This window comes from Orcinus orca, chromosome 20, assembly GCF_937001465.1.
Source record: "Orcinus orca chromosome 20, mOrcOrc1.1, whole genome shotgun sequence".
Classification (NCBI taxonomy): Eukaryota; Metazoa; Chordata; class Mammalia; order Artiodactyla; family Delphinidae; genus Orcinus; species Orcinus orca.
Genome location: NC_064578.1, coordinates 41,668,429 through 41,688,636, shown reverse-complemented (window position 1 = coordinate 41,688,636; position 20,208 = coordinate 41,668,429).

The window sequence follows — 20,208 nt, the reverse complement described above, 5'->3', positions numbered from 1 at the left end:
CCACATCACACGGGAGTGTGTGGCTGGCGCGTGCAGGCTGCAGAGGGGAGGAAGCCAAGTAGAAGTCCTCGTGGGAAGACAGGGCAGGCCCAGATGAAGCTCTGTGTGCGAGCTGGGAACATTCCAGGCATCCGGGGTCCCTTGGGTCTGAGGAGACTCACTCTTCCTCCAGATGCACTCTCAGTCAGGGGCTGGTCCTAGGACTCCTCTGTCCCACTCACTGGGAATACCCTGGGGTCAGGGCCTCAGGCTGCTCCTCTACCCCTCCCTTCCATCACAGACATAGGGCTCGGTGCCTGGGGATTCAGAACCCAGTTGTGAGAAAGGGAAGAAGAGGTTATCAGGGTTCCTCAACAGTGGCACTGTTGACATTTTAGGCTGGATAATTGCTTCTGTGTCGTTGGGGGCTGTCCTGTGCATGGTAGAATACTTAGCAGCATCCCCAGACTCTATCTACTAAATGCCAGTAATATTTCCCCACCAGCGCCACCAGTCACAACAATCAAAACTGTCTCCAGATACTGCCGAATATCTCGTGGGAGGACATAATTGTCCCAGGTTGATAACCAGTGATCTAGGTACCTGAGAAGGCCCTGGCTTCCATGGCTAGAATGTTCCAAGTCTCACTTGGCCTGTTTTACAGTTTTGTTCTAGAAGGTCACAGACTCAAAAGACAGTAATTTGTCAGAGTGTGGGGTTCTTGGGAGTTGCAAGGTGTGTTTGTCTGAGGGGTCTGTGCTATCGGGCCCCCTCTGGGGTTCTGGGCATCACTGTGTCCCAGAACCTGGAGCCAGAAAGGGGAGCCCTGGGACTGGAAAGGGGATGGTGAAGGTGGGGAGTTTCATTCAAAGGAAGGTCAAGGAGATGTACCGGGGAGGGCATGAATTGAGTCACCTAGAGGCACTCAGCATCCTAGACCAGAAAGTTTGGGAAAAGCTACAGAGTCAGGCAGAACACAGGGCCATGATATGCGTCCTGGACTCCCCAAGGTGGTGTGCTAGAACTGACATCCTCGTGTAAAGCCCAGGGCTGAAAGGTTGCCCCAAACAAAGAAGACTTGTAAAGCTGACCCACGAAGTGAAGTTTTCCATCCTACTGGAACAATGGGTTGGGAGAAAGGAGTCACCTTGGAGAAGCCAAAACCCTAGCCAGAGCTATAAATAGGTGTGGAATTCAAATGTACAAAATCCAGGGGTTCTACAGCCTCAAGTCTAGAAATTAACATAAAAACCTATAAAGAACCATGAGAGAAACTTAATTCTACCCACTTTGTATGGACACTTCCACCCAGAGCAATTTCCACAGACAAAACAATCCCTGGTGAAGATGAGCTCACAATAAAAAGAAATTATGAATGACCTAAAAAAGCAAGCCACTGCATCAGCAGGAGATCTTAGATGCAGATACTAGAACAATTTGAAAAAGACTACATTATAAAATTTTTTAATTATTAAGGAGATAGAAGAGGGAGTGGAAGACACAATACAAATATTATTTAAAAACAAAGAACAGATAGATTTCAAAGGAAATCAAATAGTCATCGCAGTATAAAATAAAATCTCAGTGGGTGGATTATATAGCAAATTAGTTGTGGTGGAAGAGAGGATTGGAAAACTGGAAAACACAGCTGAAGAAATTTCATGAAATGCAGCACAAAGACATAAAAACAAGGAAAAATAAGATACAAAGACTCTTGGAGGATAAAATGAGATAGTCCAAGAAGGTCCAACATGCATATAATAGGAATTCCAGAAAGCGAAAACAGGAAATATTCAAGACCTAAAGGTTGAGAAATTTCCAGAATTAAAGAATGAGTCCTCCCATTGAAGATGCACACTGAGTCCTAAGAAGGGTAAATAAAAAGAAATTCACATCATAGTAAAACTACAGAACATTAAAAACAAAAAGACGATCTTAAACGTACCAGTAAGAAATGAGGAATTACAAAGGAATGATGATTAGACTGACAATGACTTCTCCTCAGCAGCAATGGATACCAGAAGACTAGAGAATCATATATTCCAGGTGTTTAGGGAAATAACTTTCCACCAAGAATCCTATACCCCACTAAACTGGAGTGAAATAAAGAATTGGGACACAAGAAGTGGGTTCGAGGCAGGATCTGCGGTGAGAAGATAGTGTTCATGAGATCAGGAGTAGGACTGAGGGTCTTCAAAACTATCGTGGTTGGGGGGCAGAGTGGGGAGGTGGGCCAATCTGGCCTTTTGGAGAATGGCTTCACTTTTGATGGACACTTTAGACAGGAAAGTAGTGAAAGACAAGGTCAGAAACTGTTCCAGAAAAGAACAAGAGGAAGTAGTAAGAGAAGCCCTGCAAGCCAGCTCCGTGTCTGGTTTTGACAAGGTTTTGAGGGTGAGGTCAAAAGTGACACCTTTAGCCCTGGAACCATGCTGGCTTCTGGGCACAGCCACATCTTCTCTACATCTCCACCTGACCTACTCTTTGTGTTCCACTCAGATGCTACCTCTTTTGCCCTGACCCCTCACCAGATGCAACGTCTCTCCTCCATGAACGCCCTATGAACTATCTTAGATTATTTTTATCTGGATTTCTATGTTCTTTCCCTATGAGACACCCACCCCAGGATCAGTATAAACTCACCTGTGCTTCCCACACAAGTCTTCCATGGCTCCCTTTCCCTGGTGGGTGGCCAGGAAACATGCCTTGCTCACTCATCAGAGGCTGTCCAGAGGCTCAGCCACACCCCAGATGCCCTTGGCCAGGGCAAGGCTGTAATGGAGCTGGAGCATCAGAATGCCTACGACTACCCCAGGATCACTCTGAGAAGCTGCCCTCTCAGTGCCTGAGACATGGGGTCAAGGGGTCCTGTGGGTCAACCTGGAGCACAGAGGGTAATGGATCAGCCTTGTACTGCGGTGGAGTCAAGCTCTCATCACTTCCTGTTATTCCTGGCCTGTTCTCTGGGAAGACATGGAGGAAAAGTTCTAGGACTCCACAGATGAATCCTCAGAGGCAGGAATTCTCCACCCATTGTGAGGCCCAGCACAGCTTCCCTGACTGGCAACACAGGGCTAAGGACAGATACCCAGCCCCACTCAGATCCGCGGACGAGACAGGTCCTCTGTGTGGGGGGTGTGGCCTGCATCTTGGAGTCACTGTTAACCTGGCTCCTGTCTGTTCCTCAAATACTCCAAACCTGTTCCTGCCACAGGGCATTTGCACTGGCTGTTCCCTCTGCCTGGTACACACTTCCCCCTTAGAGTCATTTTGTTGACTCCTTGTCATTCAAGTCTTGGCTCAAGTATCACCTCCCAGGGAGGTCACCTCTGACCCACTTAGTTAGCTAAAAGCCCACAGCCACTCTCATCTCCCTCATCACTCTGATGCGTGTCCTTCATGGTTTTTCTCAAAAGCTGAAATTACGTCATTTCCTTACTTGTTTACTCTTTGATCATCGTGTCTTCCCAGAACGTCAGCTCTCCAAAGGCAGGGCTGAGCCCGTCTTGCTCACCACCATGTTCCCAGTGCCTGGCACAACACAGAGCACACAGTAGGTAAATGCTTTGGGGTGGGGGGAGTGACTTTGAAAACCCAGAGGGCACTGAGGGTGGACAATGCCAGCCACTGACTCCAAACCACAGGCCCCCCTGATGACTCCCTACCCAACTGGGCTCACTCGGCCTCACCCTCCCAGCTGCTCCCTGGCCCGGGCCTTGGAGGCTGGACCTCACTGTCCTCACAGTCAGACCCTGGGCCTAAATAGCCCCAACTTCAAGTCATGGCACTGCTGTGAGCCCCTGAGCAGATCTCTGGGCCTCAGCTTCCTTATCTGTAACATGGGTCTGCCCGGCAGGGGTCCTGGGAGGATGAATAGGGATAACGAGCAGATGCCTTCAGCATGGTTTGGTCCCTAATGGGTGCCCTGGCAGGGTGGGCCCTTGAGCCAGCTGGAAGGCCAGCAGCGCTCCCCAGAGGCTGGGCACAGGGCTCCCAACAGCCGTTGGTGGGTGACTAAGGCCCTTCCTTCCTGGGAGCTGCCAGCCCCACACCCGGGAAGAATGGCAGACGGGCACCCGCCTGGCACGGGAGACCACTTCCTATTTTCATCCTATCCTGACTATGAACATGACTCCTGCCAGAACAGGCCAGCCGGCCTCCACAAGGGCCAGAGCCTGAGGCTGGGAGATGGTGGCCTGCTGCTGACCGGGATGAGGGCCGGAGTCCAACCAGACCCAGGCAGGGGGGCTTCCTGAGAGAAGGGGTCCCTCACCCTCAGGGCTCCCCAGTTCTGCATCCTCCCCTAGGCCTTCTACTGGGCAGGGGGCTGCTGGCAGGGAAGCCTAGTGGGCACTGACTGGAGCAGACAGTGGTGACTCTCAGCGGCCAGCTGTGCAACAAGGAACACTGCGCGAGCCGGGGCCCGACACTGGCTCCACCGTTTGCTATCCTGTCGCCACCATACTGGGACCCAGCCAGGGAGGGAGTGGCAGCCTTGACACTTCACCACCACGCGTGACCTCTGGGAAGATCCCCACGGGACTAGTGAAGACCCGATCCTCCTAGGGGCCCCCCTCACCCAGGCCCCACTGGCCTTCAGCACCCCACCCCCTCCACCCATCCACAAGCGGCCCAGGAGAGCCTTGGGCACTTTCCAGCAGAAGAATCCAGCTCCAGTGCTGGAATGTCAGGCAGACGCAGTGGGTCAGAGGTGTGAGAGGCCCTGCTCTTCAAGATGGGACCTCTGCTCCGACCAGCTCAGGCTCGGGGAACTGAGACTGGCCTGGCCACAGGGTCTGGGAAAGGCCTCATGCCCTGGAGCAGGTGGTGGGTCTTGGCCCAGGCCAGGGGTGACCCCTAGGGGCCAAGCCCCTTGTTCTGGGCTCGAGATGTCGGGACCCCTCCATTTGAATTCCCGTGTTCCAAGCCAGGAGGGCAGCAGGGTGGGGGCCCAGCAGGACACCCCAGATCTGCTATGAAGGGGTATGGGTAGAGTCAAAGACCAGGGCCTCTTTGGGCCCACATATACCCCAGGGGGGGTGGCAGAAGCAGTCCCAAGGAGGTGACGGACCCCACCCTGAGGATGCAGGGAGTGTGGGGACATCCTCCAGCCTCAGGCCTCAGCAACCAGTCACCCACCCCTGAGTGCACCCGAAGCCCCCAGCAAGTCCTGGCCCTGCGGGAATTTCCCCTGGAAGACCTGGCTTCCCCTCTGAATTTCTCCCATCAGGCATTCAGCCGAGGATACCCGGCCTCCCCTGAGCTCTGGCTTCTGCCAAGTGGAGGCTGAGGAACCTCAGAGACGGGGGAAGGGCTACGTGGCCCCAGGGCTCCTGCAGGGTGACTTGGCTGGCACTGTGCCTGGTAGGGCGGGGCGTGTGGCAGGTGGGGCGGGGTCAATTGTGCTCTGTGTGTGTCTGTGTCATTGTGTGGTGTGTGGTGTCTGTGGGCCATATCAATGTGCTCTGTGTGTCAGTGTATGCTGTGTGGGTCTGTGTGTGGTGTGTAGGGTCTGTGTATGGTGTGTGGTTCTATGTGTGGTGTGTCAGTGTGCGTGTGGTGTGTCAGTGTGTGTGTGGTGTGTGATTGTGTGTGTGGTGTGTGGGTCTGTGTGTGGCGTGGGTACTGTGTGTGGTGTGTGGGTCTGTATGCGGTTGGGGTCTGTGTGTGGTGTGTCAGTGTGCGTGTGGTGTGTCAGTGTGTGTGTGGGTCTGTGTGTGGTGTGTGATTGTGTGTGTGGTGTGGGGTCTGTGTGCGGTGTGTGGGTCTGTGTGCGGTGTGTGGGTCTGTGTGTGGTGTGTGGGTCTGTATGCGGTTGGGGTCTCCATGTGGTGTGTCAGTGTGTGGGGGGGTCTGTGTGTGGTGTGTGGTTTGTGTGTGTTGTGTGCCTGTGTCCGAGAGGCTGACCATCAGACCAGCGGTGCGTGCAGCGTCTGCAGCTCCACAGGGAGCCTGTGGAGCCCCAGGAGTGGCCATTAGGAAGGACCTGGGTTCCCCTGTGCGGCCACGTCACAGGGGGTGCAGTGCAGGGTGCAGGCACCTCAGGAACCAGGGTGCTGGCACTATCTGCACCCACCCAGATGTTGCCCAAAGCCCCTGTGGCCCAGCGAGCCTGGGGCGCATTTCCCCTCTCTGGCCCTGACCCAGAGAGCCATGTGCCAACCAGACACCGGTGGAGAACTGTGTCTGCACTTACAGCAGGATTTCCCACCTGGTGCCCTGAAACTCCCTGCCTGAGGTTCAAGTCCAGCTCTGTCTCCTGGGTGTTCTCTGTGAGTCCCTCCCTTTTCTCAGGTTCAGCTCCCGGGGTCTGGGTGGGTGACCACGCACCAGCTTAGCTCATGGCGGGCGAAGAGGGGTCACCCAGCCCATGCGACCACTACTGCTGTTGTGCCCCCACCTCCCCCTATCCAGGACCCCGTGGCTGGGTTGAGGCAGGCTGTTTCCACCTGACTGGTCCAGGTCCCAAGCAGAGAAGGAACTGGCGGGCAGAGCTGTGGCCCAGGGCATGGCCAATGCAAGTGTGGGAGGTGGGCCTCAGATGCTATGGTGGGGCCTCCTGGGTCCCCCAGCCCTACCCCAGCCCACCCACTGACCTCAGGGCCTGCTGCCAACGTACCTACCAGCCTGGGCCAGCACAACCAGTCTTCCATCCCAGGCCTAGCCTGTCCCTCCTGGCACCTGAGAATGCCCCAGGGAGGCAACCCTGGGGTCAGGCCCACCTGAGCCCACATCTGGGCATGCCCCTCCTCCCTGCCTCCCTGTCTCCCCACCTCCGTGCACTCCTCACCTGCATCTCCCATCTTAGTGGGCGGCCCCTGGTCATCCTCCTCTGTTCTCCTCTCCCCAATTTCTTTCCTCCTCAGCCTCCCCTTCTCTTCTTCCTCTCCTGGGGGGAAGTCTCATTGCTGAAGTTCCTGGGCCATCGCCCCTCCCACCGCTGCAGACCCAGACGGACCCAGGACAGAGGGCTGCTGGGCCCCATGGCCCCCTCAGAGCACCCATGTGGGGGAGGGGGTCCCCTCTTAGAAGCAGGAGCCAGTGGAGACACTCCAGGTGCCAAGAAAGGCAACCAGGTAAGGGTCACACGGTGAGTGGCCAGCAGGTTCTGTTGTCCTGGTCAGACCCTCTGGGAGCTGAGTGTTGTGACCGCAGTATCTGCCTGGGAGCCCAGGACTCCCCAGATTGCATCCCAGGGTGGTTCAGGAGATAAGGCCCCCAGGGTTCACAGGGGATCTCAGTGGGACAATGGGCTAAACAGCCCCCAGGCTGGAGGGGACTGGGCGGGTAGGACAGGGTGGCCAGAGCAGTGACACGCCCGGTTGAGCCAAAGGGGACCAGGCCCAGGTAACTCAGTAGGGGGCTCTGAGCAGCCTCTTCCTCATTCTCAGCTCAGGGCTGAGACACAGACCTGGGACACAGATTGGTCAGGGGGATGGCTGCAGGGAGGGGACCCTTTGGATGGTGAAGCCAGGGTCCCTCCATCCCCTAGAGGTTTATGGGAAGGTGCCCTGGCTATGGGGCCAACGTAGGCTACAAGCCATCCCTTGCTGCACTCCTTCCGGTCTTAGCCCCCTTCTCACCCAGGACCATGCCGAGGGGAGGGGTCTTGAGCCTCAGGTCCCTGGCCTGATGCACAGCAGTTTTCAGGGGGCAGGGTAGGGGGATGCCTTAGTAGGCCTCAGATAGGAGATAGGAAGCCCAGAGTCCCTTCCCTGATGGCTGCACCTCAAAGGCCCCTGGGCCCCAGAAAGGAACCTTCGAATCCTTCATTCACACCCCTTGGCTTCTTGCGTATTCAGCTCCAAGGCCCAGCATCTTCCCCTGCCCGGCAGGGCCCCCTTGCAGAGCCGGCCGCCCGCCTGCCCCGGGCCAGCCGCTGACCGCAGCCCTGAGTGTGGAGTGAAGGGAAGAGGCTGGGCCGTGGAGACTGAGGGCCTCACACTCCCTCCCCTCACAGCCTGGGCTGGAGCCATGGGTCACCGCTCATCCACCCCAGAGACCAGGGCAAGGATTGGTGGAAATGCCGAGAGGTTCAGGGGTCACAGTGCATGGCTGGGTCAGAGGTCAGAGATTTGCTGACAGCAGGCTTGGAGGTATCGATCTGGTGGGGGAGGTGACAGAACTCTGTCCCCTGCCAAGGGCTATGGGCATGGGCCGGGCGTCAGCAAGCTGGACTCAGCAGAGCCCACCCCAGAGCAGGCTCCTGGGGGTGCGGGGCTGGGGGCTGCGGAGCCAGGTCCCTCGACAGGCAGGGGACCAGCTGTCATACCACAGGTGATTTCCGTTATCATCCTTGGGCGGATGGTCCAGCGTGCCTGGGTCTGCGTGGCCAGGGGGACAACAGGGACCTGGGCGGCTGCATGCTCCAGCACCCAAAGCCCTCACAGGTTTGAGACGACTGACCTGGGGGAGCTGGGAACTGAGGAATCAAGAAACCCAACATCCTCTTCAAGGGCACAGCAGGCTGAGGGTCGGGTTGGCTTCCTGGGGGAGGGAACACAGCTGCAGGGACCCTCAGAAGTCTCCCCCAGTCTTACCTGTTCATCCCAGAATCAGGCAGCCCCGCACCTCGGGTCCTATACCCAGCTGGCTTCTGTGGGATGCAGGCATCATTCCAGCTCCCTCCCTCCCCAGAAAGATGTAGTGCATCCAGCCCGATCCCGCCCCAGCCTCTGCCCAGAGCCCTCCCAGAGGCGGCCAGACACCCCAGCTCCGCCTCACTCGTCCCCCACACACACATCCACCAGTCCAGGCCGGGCCAAGGCCTGCCCGGAGCTGGGGAGCCTCCACAACCAAGAGGATGAAGGGCACCTCCCCAAACTGAACTCACCCCAAACAGATTAGACCCAAAGGTGTTTCTCCATGCATCCTGGAGGCTGCCTGGGGAGAGAGGGGAGTGTGTGTGTGTCTGTGTGTGTGCACATGTGTATTTGCGGGTGTGTACATTCGTGTGCTTGTTGCTACGTGTGCACATGTTATTTGTGTGAGTTTATGTGCACTGGGTACGTGTGTGAACATGTGACTGTGTGCATGAGTGAACTGTGTGTGATTATGTGCACGTGGGCGCATTGTGTGTGTGCGTTTGCGTGTACTCACATGTGTTTGGCTCAGGCCCGGGGCTGGGCTGGCCCCCTTCCAGGCGCTGACTGGAGAGACACTCCAGCTGTCCCCTGGAATGGCTTGATCCGGGCTTAGCCAGAAACCCTTACCAGTCCCTATGGCCCTGGCCCTGGCAGCTCTCCTAGAGCTGAGGGCTTCTGACCAACCCCTGCCAAGCTGGCAGCGTGGCCAGAGGGCAGCTCTGTCCACTGGGAAGGCATGTGGTGGCCCCTGGCTCAGAGCATACGTAGGTTCGAGGTCACTGGCACTGAGGCAGAGGCACGTGGCACACGGGTCTGGAGCTGTCCTTGAGGCCTCCAGGGCCTGACTGGGGCCGCCTCCTGGCAGTGACCCCTGCTGGGAACATCAGGTACTGCAGACTGGCTCTACAAGCTATTGCGAGGGAAAGGGGTCCCCTTCACTTCAATGGATTCCTCCCTGCAGGGAGCAGTGGATTGATATGCATGGCTTTCAAATTGTGCACTAAGGAACCCTGGGGTTCCTTCAGGTCTCTCCAGGGATTCCCAAAATTTGATGCTCCCAGCTTCCCACCTTCCTCCTCAGAAGAGCATTGCTTTTAAGTACTGAGCTTTTGGAGATATTTCTCCAAAAATATTTTACATCTCCAGGCTGATTTTGACCTTTCAGCTCTAGGAGTTATTTATGAGTGTGTCTCACTTAGATCTGCTTTTAGAACAATTCACTGGGCTTTAACCCCATCATCTCCTGCCAGGCATACAGTATTACTTTAGGTTGGGTTCTGGTTTAAATACTTCTTGGAAAGCAGAAGAGGCAAAAAAGAGAGAGGGTCCACTTCAGACTGGGCAGGCTTGCGGTCCCCTGGGGCCCAGCCCTTTGGCGAGGGCCGAGTTCATGTCCTCCAATAAAAGGGCGTGTTATGTGAGGGGCTCCCAGGGGAAGTGCTGCCTCACCGCTCGGGCCTTGACACGGGGAGACCCTGATAACAGGGCATCTCCACCCAACAGCCCACCAGCTCCCCACTGCCCCAGAGGGAGCAGGACAGTTACAGCTGGTCCTACCAGCTGGTCCTGCATCCGCCCGCATGTTCCCAGTGCCTGCACATAACACATGGGGCACACCACGTTGCCCGCATTTCACGCCTTGCTGTGTTTGCCTGAAGTCATAAAATGTGATTTGCTGGATATAGAACATGGTTCACAGGGGCGTAAAGCGGGTCCAGAGGTGCGGTGGGCAGTGGCTCTGCCACCCTGGGCCCAGCATGGCCCCAGCATGGCCCCAGCCTGGCCCCAGCCTGGCCGACAACTTCTAGCTTAGATTGGCCCTAGGAACCTCCCCATGAGGGCCACTTCCCTATAATTTCCTCCAGAGGGTATGGCCACAACACACCAAGCAGAGTGTGACAAAGTCTGGGGACCTCTGGGGCAGACACACCTGGTTTAGGCCTTTGGCTCTGCTCCAGGGGGGATGGGCGCTAAGGCCCAAGGATGGTCCTGCGGTGGCCAGACAAGGTCAGGAGGTATGGGGACAGCCTTGACCCACTCATCCCGATTCATTCATTTAGAGGTGGAGAGAATACAGACAGGAACTCTGTTGCCCTTCCCTCTGCCCTACTCCCTCTGACTTTGCTCCCAGCCAAGAAGACACTATCCAGGAGCCTGGAGACAGACCAGCCCTGTCCTGCCCTGGGGAGCCCTCAGCCAGCGGGGAAAGACCCTCTGGGGTTTTAACTGCTTCTCAGACCACAAAGATATGAGGTCCTGTTGGATCCACCACAAGCTGTGGTATCCACTCCTTACCAGCCACTACCAGCCCCAGATAGGACAAAACCCTTCAGCCACATCCCAGCAGGAAGGCTCCACTGCTCTGCAGAGGGGATAGTCCCCGAGGACCTCTCCACATCGAGTGTCCTTGGGGAGAAGAAGACAATGTAGCCTGAGGCCTTTTGTAGTCTGTTTCTTGCCACCCTCCAACCTCTATCACTTCATGCCATCCACGCAGGCCTAGGTGTTTCACTAATAACAGGTTCAGCTTGTTCCTGCCTCAGGACCTTTGCACATACTGTTCCAGCTGCCCTGAATGCTCTTCTCTCCAGTTTTCACATGACTGATCCTCCTCATTGCCTCTTCACAAAAACCCTCCCTGGACCCTCCAAAACAGCCACCCCCATGGCCCTCCCAGTTCCTCCATGATTGTTTTCCTGTGTGACAGTCCCCATCACAAATTCTCTGGTTCATCTATGGGAGACTTTAGCATTCTGTAGCATGCAAGCTCCATGGGGTGGAGTCCAGTCGTCTTGTGTGTGGCTGCATCCCCAGCATCTGGCACACAGTAGGTCCTCGCCGGGCATTGCTCAAGTGAGTGCATGGCAAGGGGTGGGGACCGGGCCTGAGAGGGCTGGAGTAGGGCTGTGGGAATCTAACTGCCGAGCTGGACAGGGGCGGGCAGGCAGGCCGGTGTGCAGTCAAAGTGCTCACCTGGAAGTGCTGGCAAAAAGGTTCCCCCTCCCCCCATAGCAAGACAGCTGCGCCACGGAGGGGCCGGGTGGCTGGGAGCTCATGCTGCCTCCCCACCACTCACTAGCTCTGTCCTCAGCTGGGTCTGTGTGGGAAGGAGGTGGGGACAGGATGGCCTCCATGGAGAATGTCTCCTCCTGGAGGGGGCAGTGCCACCCCACAGGGTAAACACAGCTAGTGGACGCTCAAATGCCTTGACAGACCAGGGAGCGCCCCTTGCCCATGGGTGGGGGCAAGCCTGGGGGCGAGGAGGGGCTCTGGCCCCTCACCTGGGGCCTTTCATCTGTCCCTTGGGCTCCTGGTGACACCTAGTGGCCAGCATTCCTGATACACTGTTTCCCCCATTCCCTGAACTCTCTCCCCAGGGGATGTCCCAGATGGCAAGGGCACCCCTGCCCTCGGTCTCACCCACTCACATTCTCATGATCCCTGTCTCTGGGCCCACACCACACACTCACTCTCACACCCTCTCTCAAGGCTCGTCTCTCCCACACACAGTCACAGAGCCACATGGGGCCCATGGGGTGTCCCTGGGCCTTCCAGGCAAAGGGTCTTCACCGGAGCCCCACCAGGGGTCAGCACCCACCTGCCAGCCTCCCCACACCCACCCAGGTGCACCATGACCAGCTAGTCCCCCTGGGGAGGAAGGCCTGGAGGGGGGACTGCCGTGCCACCCTGGGCTCCCTGCCCGTCCCCTCCCGCTGGGCCTCACAGATACTGTTGATAAAAGCAAACCAGGGCAAGGGCACAAAACCAAGGTCGAGAACCAGCAAGAACCCAGCAGATCACCATCCTGACCAGAAGCCCAGGAAGAACCAGTCCATGGGCAAGGCCCGCACGAATGAGCGTGGTGACCCTTGAGGACACCAGGAGGAAAGGGGCCTGGGAGCCAGGCCCGGCCCAGGAGTGGGCATGTCTGCATTGGCCAAGAGATACCTCAGCTGAGCCAGGGCCAGGCTGCCTGCATCACTGAGAGAAGCCCGAGGAACTGGGGGAAAGGCCTGGTGGACACTTCCAACAGAGGCAGGGGGCACGCGTGGCCAGCAGCCCAGGGCGGGGCCTGGGGCCTGGGACCCCAGACTCAGTGGAGCTGGAGGGCCCCATTTCAGGTATGCTGCCGGCCTTCTCCTGCAATAGTCACCAGGAGAGGAGGGCAAAGGTCACTTTCCCCATTTCCCAGTTCGGAGCACTGAGGCCTGACAGGAACTGACAGAGACGGGAGTTGCTGGTGCCTCCCTTCCTAGACTGTCGAGTATCAGGGCCTCCACCTCCTGTATCTTCCCAGGACCCGGGCGCCTCTCGCCGCCGTGCGCCCAGCTCTGCCTGCTTGGAGATGGCCTCATCCATCAGCGCGCCCCTCCCCAAACCCCCTCCAGTCCCTGCACCGCAGACAGGAGGTGTCCCAGAAGCCAGGCACCCACAGGACGGGATGGGGTGCCAAGGGCTGAGGGGTGGCCAGGTAGGGGTGGTTGCAGCCTTTCCCTGTGCTGCCCACGGCCCTCGCCTGCTTGCAGGGCATGAACCTCGCTCAGGGACGGGCAGGCTTGTGGGGAGACAAGGACTGAGTTGAAGGCCAGCTCAGGATGCCTCTGGCTGCTGTCTGTGCCCTGTGCTCCACGCCCCAGGGACACCTTAGGGGCCGGAAGTTCCGGCTCCTCAAGGGGTGGATGCCAGGAGCTGGACTGGGGTCCCTTTTGCCCCCTCCCCCCGTGCTTGTCCTCAGCCCCAGCTCCACTTTGGACTGCAGCAGCCCTTCCCCAGTAGACGCTTTTGGGTAGAGAAATTCTAATGTCCCCCCGCCGCTTCCAGCCACCACCCTCCCACAATCCTGTGGGAGAAGGGGCAGAAGCTCCGGGCAGGGAGACGAGATTCCGGGTGCCCCCCGCCCACGGCCGTAACCCACTGGCCTCCCAGGCCTGCCCCTCAGCAGGTGCCTCCTCCAGTCTGTGGGGTGGGCCTTGGAGGCCTCAGTGGATGCAACCAAGATTGAAGTGAGTCGCAGTCTCAGTCATGCCACCTTCTTGGAGCCAGACTCTGGGGATGGGGCGGGGGCAGGTGAGACACGTGTGCTGGGCGGATGCTGCCTTGGGGGCTGGGACACCTGGAAGGAAACGCTGGCCCAGGCCATGCAGGGGAGGGGGCGGTCAGGGAGGGCTCCCTGGAGAAGACACCTGGGCTGAGAAACCTCCTCCAGACCAAGGACGCAGGAGGAATTCCAGGGTAATGACGCAGAGGAAACGGCACTGAGAAGGACGAGACCCTGGGGAACTGGAAGGGAGAGGCAGGAGGGGCGACGTGGGCAAGGCTGGAGCACGGGGGCCCCTCGGGCCATAGCGGGGACGGGCCAGATGTCCCTACAAGGGCCAGTGAGGCAGTGGTGACTGGGCCCCAGGGAGAAATCAGGACGCAGGTCTTACAGTGTGTGTGGGCAATGGGAAGGGGCTTCTCGGCCTGGCTGCACCCCCCCCCCCCGGATCAGAGAACCAGGTGGGTGAGAGGCCCTCACAGTGGCTGTGCTTCTCCCACGGGGTGTTTGAGAAATGGAGGGGAAACTGGGTGTTGTGGTAATGGGGGTGCTACTGGTATTGTCGGTGGGGACTGGCTGTGAGGGCTGTCCTGCCCAGCAGCAAGTTGTCCTGTGCCCACACAGTGTCTGAAGATCCCACCGGACACTCGGGTAGGCGGGTAGTTCACAACTGGGGGTGATTTTGCCCCTGGGGGGGACCTTTGACAAAGTCTGGAGACATTTCTGATCATTACCACCTGGGCTGGGTGTGCTACTGACATCTAGTGGGTGGAGGCCAGGGATGCCACCAACATCCCACCGTGCACAAGAGCATGTCTGTAGTACTGAGACCGAGGAATCCCGGCCAAGGTGAAAAGCCTGTTGGTAATGATCAGAGTCCGGAACCTGCTTTCTTTTTACGTGGTTTCCAAATACAGAATTCCCTAGGGATGCAGCAAGCGTGACGATCTAAGCAAAATGGAACCTGGCTTCGTTCGGATATTTACCAGGAGTTGTTTGCCATTTTGGAAAATCGCATCCCTAAGCCATGGCACCAGCAGCCGTCTGAGCCTGGAAGGATGCTCTGACCCGTCTGCGTCTGCAGCTGCTACAGCCTCGACGATGCTACACAACCAGTATCTTGAGTCCTCTGTAGGTCATACGCAAGCATTTTTTCAAATCAAATACACATTTGAAGTTATAAATTACATTCCTTTTATTTCTCCCTTGTTTTAAAGATAGGTCATTATATTGATATTTTTAAAATTATGACTGTAGGTTATACTATCTATGAATTTTATTTTGGGATGGCAAGAATTATAAGATTCTTTATAGAAGGGGTAATGAATCTGACTGGATTGACCAGATGTAAGTGCTCACGGGAGGTGGGGGAGAGGGGAGAGATGAGGAAGCCCCAGTGTTCTTGCCTGAGCAGCAGATGGGGGTACCCACCTGGATAAGGAAGGGTAGGGGCCCTGGGTGTGAAGGAAGATGATGGATACTACTCATGGGACCATTGGCTTGAGGGGAGTTGGGTCTTAGGGTGGGGCAGCGAGGAGTGGAAACTGCAGGCCACAAATCACCGGGTGAGGGATGGTGGCCCTGGAGGGAGCCCCGGGGGCATTGCAGGGGCAGATGGAGGACAGGGGCCGTGGACAGGACAGAGAACAACCAGGCAGTGTAGTCCAGGGCAGGGGTCTGCGAGTAGCTCCCTGAGGGAGGTGTGAGCGGTTCCAGGGCGTGGTGAGAGCACAGCAGGGGTCAAACATCCTCTGACCTATTTGGGGGCCTCCCTTCAAGACCACAGGCAGCTCTGGGAAGAATAAGCCTTGTGGGTCCAAGCAGGGCCATCAGCAGACCAAGGTCTCTGCCCATCAAACTGACAGGCTGGGCTGAGTGCCAGGAGGGACCCCAGGGCAGGATGGAGTGAGGAGCCCCAGGACCAGGAGGCCCACGCCTCCCGGGGGTTGCAGTTTCTGGATCTGACTATCCCAGCTCTGCACTTATCAGCGATGTGACCTTGGGCTGATTATTTCCACTCCGTGCCTCAGCTTTTTCACCTCTAAAATGGGAAGATAAGTCAGAAAGAGAAAAACAAATACTGTATGCTAACACATATATATGGAATCTAAAAGAAAATGGTTATGATGAGCCTAGGGACAGGACAGGAATAAAGACGCAGATGTAGAGAATGGACTTGAGGACACGGGGTGGGAGGAAGGGCAAGTTGGGACGAAGTGAGAGAGTGGCATGGACATATATACACGACCAAACGTAAAATAGATAGCTAGTGGGAAGCAGCCGCATAGCATAGGGAGATCAGCTCGGTGCTTTGTGACCACCTAGAGGGGTGGGATAGGGAGGGTGGGAGGGAGGGAGACGCAAGAGGGAGGAGATATGGGGATATATGTATATGTATAACTGATTCACTTTGTTATAAAGCAGAAACTAACACACCATTGTGAAGCAATTATACTCCACTAAAGATGTTTAAAAAGAAAAAAAGAAAATGGGAAGACAACACACTGCCGGCCCCACTCCCATCTACCCCCCAGACAATGCCCTGATCCTATCCCATGGCCTGGCTAGGCCAGCACCTCCCTCTTAGCAGGACCCACCCTTGGCCAAGCTGACCCCCACCCACGAGGCCCTGAGAATCACAGGTCTTCCTCCCTGTAAGATGGACCCAAGAGAATGCGTCATCTTCCTCTTGGGAAAGAGTTCCAATAGCCATTGGTCCCGAGGGCCCTTGGTGATGGTGCTGAGTGGGCCCGAGGCTCCCAGCCCCACTGGTGACTCATATCAGGACATGGGTGGCAAGGCCAGGTTTGAATCCTCCCCTAATGGAGATCTCAGCCCAGCCCACCCAGAGTGGCTGGTGTCTTGGGCCCAAAGAGGTGGTCCCAGGAAGGTGGCCGGGAGCCAGGGGTTGGGAGACCCCTCTGACATTGAGACGGTTCCTCCCCAGACCCTTCTGAGAGCACCCAGGATCCAGCAGGCCCATCTGGACAGGGTCCCTGGAAAAGTAGGTGGGCCTGCGTTTCTCCAGAGTGGAACACCGTCCACAACCCAGGGGAGTCAGACCCCTGCCCTCTCCACCAGCTCTGGCATCAGTCAGCACAAGGAGTGCCCCCCCAGGAGGGGGATCCAGGTGGGGGGGGGCACCCAGAGAGCCGTCCTGTCCACAGGGGCCCCATGTTCAGACTTTCTGTGTGGTCCCCCAGTGACATTCCACGCATGGTCCCCAAGCCGCCCGCAAGACGGAGGACAGTCCCCGCTCGTGGAATAATAAGGTCCTGCAGTGTCCCAGGGGCTGATGTGTCTCAAATCCAAAGAGTATCTGGTGACGTGCAAAGTCTTGTTTTCACATTAAAAGCATTAGTTCGTTACAAGTACACGCCTAGATTGCCCCAATGTTTTGAAACTGGTTTTGACATTTCCCGGTATTTTGAGGCACCGGGTCTCCGAGGGGCCTGCCTGGGCACCCCTCTCCACTGCACCCACTCCTGCGCCCGCACCTTTCCCAGGCTCACTGCCTCCCTGCCTGTTGGGCAGGTGGGGAAGCTGGGCCCCCGGGGCCTGCAGAGCCCCTGCCCACCAGGCTGTGGTCGGCCTGTCAGGGCAGCTCCGCTCAGCTGTGAGAAAGGCCAGGGCCCATCAGATAAGGCTCTGGGCCCTCCCGCCACAGCCACCGCCACCGCAGAGGCTCTATCGCCTCCCAGTCCCTCCCCAGCCCTGCCCCGAGGCAGGTGTGCTGCGCGGAATGAATTTCACTACGAGATCTCTCTGGTTTCACTATGAGTTTCCTGACCCAGGCCAGCACCTACGGCCCCCGGGGCCTCCTCTGCATCTCTAGGGCCAGGAGGCAAGTCTCCCCACTCAGGCAGCTAACAGGAGGGAGCCTGGGCAGCCCTTGGGAAGGACTTCCCTGGCTCCTAGCTAACTCCAGTGGTCCCAAGAGAGGCTGGGTTCTGGTCCCAAGAAGCCTGGCCAGCCCGGGCCAACACCTTCGGACAGGGTCCACCAGGGGCCTGGATTCCTTGATGGCGGAGTGGGGCAGGACACAGGGTCTATCCCATGGTGAGGGAGGCTGCCCTCTGGTGGCACCTTTTGGAATGACAGATGTCCTTGGCCGGGGCGGAGGGTCCCGGTTCAGGATGCTGGCCCCGTAGGATTTGGGGCTGGGACAACCAGAAGGGAGAGGAGAGCCCAGTTCCAGAGCAGAGGCCCAAGCCCCAGCTTCTCATGTTCTCTACTGGTTCCTGCTACCCACGGCCCCCACCCCACCTACAGGGGGCTGCACAGGGCTGTGCTTATGAGGGTCTCAGGGGAGGGCATGGGGTGACCCAGGAGGACGCGAGAGTCCCAGACTCCCCAACAGGTCACCCATCCCCTCCTTTTCCCTCTTCCGACTAGTAGGCCCAGGAACCCCAGGGCCTGGGCAAGCTGCCCCCCAGGACGGCTGTGGCACTGAGGGATGAGAACCCGTCCCCGCTCCCTCCCCCTCACAGATGTTCAGTGACTCATCCAGCTCAGAAGTCGGGGGCAGAGCTGGGGCTAGAACCTGTATCTCTCAGTTCCCAGGCCAGACACCTGGGAGCCTGCACTGAGGGCTATGCTGGGAGGAAGGCCAGGTGGGCTTTGAGGAGCATCTGGCCCAGCAGGGAGAGAAGCAGTAAGGAGAGGTGGCGAGGCGGGCACAGAAGAGGCTCGTGGTCCAGTCTGGGGACCAGGACGTCTTCCTGGAGAAGGTGGTGAGCTGGCTGACTCACAAGGGACGCACGTGAGCATGAAGGTGTGTGTGAGGGGCTGCAGGCCAGGCAGCCAGCACAGGCAAGGCAAGGTGGGGACTGACATCTGAGCATGCAGAGCCAGGGACAGTGGCTTTAAAGAGGGTGACCACACATCCCAGTTTGCTCAGACATCTGGTTTACACCTGTCATCCTGCTGTGATTATTAACAGCACCCCTTTGCATTTTCAAAAGGGTCCCCGTTTGGACTGTTAGTTAAATGGTCTCCCCACAGAAACATCTCCGTGGAGGGGGTTGATCCTCTCCCCCAGGGCTGCACTGAGCAGGGACAGTTTGGGATGGGGGAGATTTGCATTTTGGAGCAACGCTGGGGTGACAAAGAAGCTGTCGTCAGTCAGGCTCGAGGATACGGTGGGTGGTAGAGAGTATTGGGGCGGGGGGAGGACGGTGTGGAGGATGGAGGCCGTCAGAGCTCTGGGAGTGGACACTGGGATCTGGGTCCCCATCCCAGGAGGGAGTGGGTGAGGGCTTGGTGTGGTGACACACTCTTCATTTGATCATTCTAGAAGCACCGAGTGTGCAGGCTGAGCCCCGGGCAAGGTGGTCCCTGCCATGGACCCTCACACCATGCCGATCCAGAATGTCACCAGAACCAAATACAGAGATTTTTTAAAAAATTTCAGTCTCACAGAATATTTTAAAGTTTGATAACTAACTGAACAGAGGAGAATTGTGGGAGAGGAACAGGTGTAATACAAGGGCCCCCCAAGTCAGAAGATGCTGGGCTAAGAGTGGTGGTGGTGGGGTGAGTGTGTGTGTGTGTGTGTGTGTGTGTACACACACATGCACATGCATGTAGGGGGGCAGTCATAGCCTCCGCCCTGGGAAACCAGAAAAAGAGACGAAGATTTCATTTAAAGTTGGCTGCCCCAGATCACCAAGGACAGTGTCCAAGCAGCCCGGTTTCCCCATAACTGCTTTCTCCACTCTGTGCTCCATAGTGACCTTAGGAGAGGGGATTTTCACTAAATATTTAGGCATATAGCATGTGGAGGCTTCATTTGGACTCCTGCCCTGGGCCTACCAGCGTTAGGGCTGGACGTGAGCAGTGGCTGTCCAGGGAGAGTGCAGAGAGGGCAGAGAGGAAACACGAAGGGGCAGCAGTTATGTCCAAGGCTGAGAGCCCCACGAGACAGAAACAGAGAGGGGTTCCCAAGGACCATCAGCAGAGAGACGCTTGAGAATTAGGGAACGGTTTGGAATCAGGATGTGGAAACCAAGGAGAAACAGGCTGCCTGAGTGGCTACCTAGGTTAGAATGTGAGTAACAGGAGAAGGGAGTTAAGGCCAGAACAGGTGTGGGGGCGCCAAGCAGGTTCAATGACCTTGAGGAGCTGGTGGAGAAAGAATAGACCCAAGGGCCCTCCCCCCCCGCCGCACTCGGATCCTGTCCCACCCAGGGGCCCTGAAAGGACATGTTTAATGGCCTATTCTTGTTGAAGTGAGCATAACCTACATACAAAATATTGTATAAATCCTAAGTGTTCCACTTGATGAGTTTTCACAAACTGCACATACTCGTATAACCAGCACCCAGTTCAAGAGACAGAACATGACCAGTACCCCAGAGCTCTCCTTGTGTCCCTCTCCAGTCTCCACCTCCAACGAGCACCTCTATCTTAACCTTTAGCCTCATACATTAATTCTGCCCGTTTTAGCACCTCTCGTGAATGAGATCATCCCAGCATTTTATATCGTATTCGGCTTCTTTTGCTCAATATTATGTCTGTAAGACTTATCCAGGTTGTGGCATGGTAGTAGTTTGTTCATTTCCCTTGCAGTACAGGACTCCAGGATTTGAATGTACTCTGACATAT